Here is a 3,691-nt window from a genome sequence, read left to right on the forward strand (position 1 = left end):
CATTAATACTTGAAAGACACTTTAGGTAATATTTATGTATTACGGATTTAAAATAAACTAGGACGTTCTGGGTCAAAGTGGCCAGAACACAGACAGAGTTCAGTGTAAATGAACAGAACAGGAGCTTTGACCTCCTCTGCATCCCAGTGAGCAGGATGAAAGCGCCCTCTTGTGTTAGTTTTCAGATTTCAGCTTTGAAACTGCAGGGAGACATGAGAAAGCTTCACTGAGGCTTTGGCAGATTCAACAACATGAGGAAAGAGAAGTTTAAATATGTGTAACATAACACTGTGTCAATTTGTTCACAGGACTCACAACCTGTAACACTGATGCCGCTTTCAGGGAACTTCTTCCTTTTATTATTATTTTTTTGTAAACTTTAACTTTATCAATAAGTGGCAGATTAAACAGCACAGTTACCTCTCCATCTGCAGCCTCCAAAGCCGAAACTGAGGAGTCAGCTGGAAACTCCACCTTACTGTTACCTGCTCCACCCAAACTCGTACCTATGACGACCCTTAAACAATACGTGGAACAGAACAACGAGAGTTCATGTTTCATTTCATGCACTTGAATGCATCAGTCAGAAGATTTAGGTGAGCTTATCAGCAGAAGATTATGATTTATAAATATCAACCTCTGCAGATTGGAGCTGATTATATAAATATAAATGAAAAGCATGAAAATATTCAGAAACATTTACATTTCCTGTACAGCTGCCTGCTAAACGTATCTAACAACGTTGGTCTGATAGACAAAGAGAAAACAGATTTTCTTCATGTTCAACTTTCAGTGGAAGGTTATTCTTATTTGTTTTCAACAGAAAACAAATAAGAATAATGCAACAAACCCTTGAACAATCCTGACTTTACTGCAGGATTGAGGTGAAACCAGCACTGTCCCTTTCAGTGAAGGAAACTTCCTTGTTCCCTCCCCAAACTGATCTGAAGGTGGGAGGATGTGTGAAACCATTGTGTGACAGTAGAGGAGCTCTTAAGTGAAGATCAGCTGCAATAAAAGGAGGTGGAATTTGTTTTGTAAGACAGCACAGACGGTGTTTCTGCTCTGAGAGTCACACACTGCTCTGCCAAATGGAGGAAATGGCAAATAAAATGGTTAAACTGGACCTGGAAAGCTTCTCTTGTTCGATCTGTCTGGATGTGCTGAAGGAGCCGGTGACTATTCCCTGTGGACACAGCTACTGCATGAACTGTATTAAAGGCTACTGGAATGGAAAGAATAAGAAGGGAATTCACAGCTGCCCTCAATGCATGAATACTTTCACACCAAGACCTATTCTGGAGAAAAGCACCATGTTAGCTGATTTAGTGGAGCAGCTGAAGAAGACTGGACTCCAAGCTGCTTCTGCTGATCACTGCTATGCTGGAGCTGAAGATGTGGCCTGTGATTTCTGCTCTGGAAGAAAGCTGAAAGCCATCAAGTCCTGTTTATTCTGTCTGGCCTCTTACTGTGAGGAACACCTTCAGCCTCATTATGATGTGACTCCATTCAGGAAACACAAGCTGGTGGAGCCCTCCAAGAAGCTCCAGGAGAACATCTGCTCTGTTCATGATGAGGTGATGAAGATGTTCTGCCGTACTGATCAGAAGTCTATCTGTTATCTCTGCTCTGTGGATGAACATAAAGGCCACGACACAGTGTCAGCTGCAGCAGAAAGGACTGAGAGGCAGAGAGAGCTGGAGGGGAGTCGACAACAGATCCAGCAGAGAATCCAGGACAGAGAGAAAGATGTGAAGCTGCTTCAGCAGGAGGTGGAGGCCATCAATCAGTCTGCTGATAAAACAGTGGAGGACAGCCAGAAGATCTTCACTGAGCTGATCCGTCTCATCCAGAAAAGAAGCTCTGATGTGAAGCAGCAGATCAGATCCCAGCAGGAAGCTGAAGGGAGTCGAGTCAAAGAGCTTCAGGAGAAGCTGGAGCAGGAGATCACTGAGCTGAAGAGGAAAGATGCTGAGCTGAAGCAGCTCTCACACACAGAGGATCACAGCCAGTTTCTGCACAACTACCCCTCAGTGTCAGCACTCAGTGAGTCTACACACTCACCCAGCATCAATATCCGTCCTCTGAGGCACTTTGAGGATGTGACAGCAGCTGTGTCAGAGCTCAGAGATAAACTACAGGACATCCTGAGAGAGGAATGGAAAAACACCTCACTGACAGTTACTGTTGTGGATGTTTTACTGTCAGAACAAGAACCAGAACCAAAGAGCAGAGCTGACTTCTTAAAATATTCATGTGAAATCACACTGGATCCAAACACAGCAAACACATATCTGTTACTGTCAGAGGGGAACAGAAAAGTGACATTAATGACACAACCTCAGTCTTACTCTGATCATCCAGACAGATTCAGAGATCGGTTTCAGGTCCTGAGCAGAGAGAGTCTGACTGGACGTTGTTACTGGGAGGTGTAGATGAGAGGGGGAGGAGCTGATGTGGCAGTCGCATACAAGAACATCAGTAGAGCAGGGGATGAAGGTGGATTTGGATTTAATGACAAATCTTGGGCATTAGATTGTTATCAAAACAGTTGTGAACTTTGGTTCAACAACATGAAAACCTCCATCTCAGGTCCTCAGTCCTCCAGAGTAGGAGTGTACCTGGATCACAGAGCAGGTGTTCTGTCCTTCTACAGCGTCTCTGAAACCATGACTCTCCTCCACAGAGTCCAGACCACATTCACTCAGCCGCTCTATGCTGGAGTTTATGTTTATGATACTGGAGACACAGCTGAGTTTTGTGAAGTGAATTAAAGGTATTTTGTTGCTGGGAGTTCATTGCTGTGATGTGTCTGCACTGCTGTTCTGTTCTTTATTTGATGTTGTTTATTTGCTGCTTTTTCCTGTGTCTGTGCAGCCATGGAGGATATCACTGCTAATGATAAGTTTGATTCACAGAAATATTTCTCTATTCTCTAAATAGAGATAGATTCTCTAAAATATTAACTTCTCTGAGCTATAAATATCAGTTGGATCCTTGTGTTGATGTATTTTTTTGTTGTTGTTTCTCTTCCACATCATGGAGCAGAACATAGAAATCAACAGACCTTCCTTTATTACAGATTCTTTTCAATTCATCACTTTGCAAATGTGAAAATAATTCTGGACTTACAATTTGATTTGTTTCAGAGATCAAATGTTTTTGTTGTTTTCTAAATCAACCAAGAAATGATAAAGTTTGTTATGAGGTGTTCAGAAATTAATTTCTAGGATCAGGAGATCAGTTATCATGTTTATTGTGAGAGCAAATGAAAGTTTTTATAAGAAATACCATTTTATTGTTCTGACATTAATTCTTTAAAAGTGAGGAACTATTTGTATATGACTCATTAGAAAAAACAGCAGGGACATTATGAACAAGAAAATTTCTGAAGAAATTTTGATGGGTGCCAATGGAGCTTCTGCCGCTGAGAGACAGACGCTGTCATGCTATAGTCATGTTGTATTGGGAGCAGACATGACACAGTGGCTGGCATAAACCTGTTATAACAGGTCAGCCATCTTGGCTGTGCCCTCAGAAGGAATATCAGCTGTGTGATCAGAGTGGGTAAGAGGAGAGTGCCAGAAGGGACGGCAAAAGCCACTGGTGTAAGTTTTATTCTGCACCTATGTATGGTATTTTTTTATTGCCAGTTTTAAAAACAGTCTTCACATTGATTTGATAAGGAGAT

The 3,691-nt window shown here is 41.9% G+C and overlaps 1 pseudogene; it reads left to right on the top strand.

The window, feature by feature from the left end:
* Window positions 1–1,100: 1,100 nt before the first annotated feature.
* Window positions 1,101–2,774, top strand: LOC142400609 (tripartite motif-containing protein 16-like; annotated as a pseudogene).
* The last annotated feature ends 917 nt before the right edge of the window (window positions 2,775–3,691 follow it).

The sequence above is a fragment of the Odontesthes bonariensis genome, chromosome 2 (genome assembly GCF_027942865.1).
Source record: "Odontesthes bonariensis isolate fOdoBon6 chromosome 2, fOdoBon6.hap1, whole genome shotgun sequence".
Taxonomy (NCBI): domain Eukaryota; kingdom Metazoa; phylum Chordata; class Actinopteri; order Atheriniformes; family Atherinopsidae; genus Odontesthes; species Odontesthes bonariensis.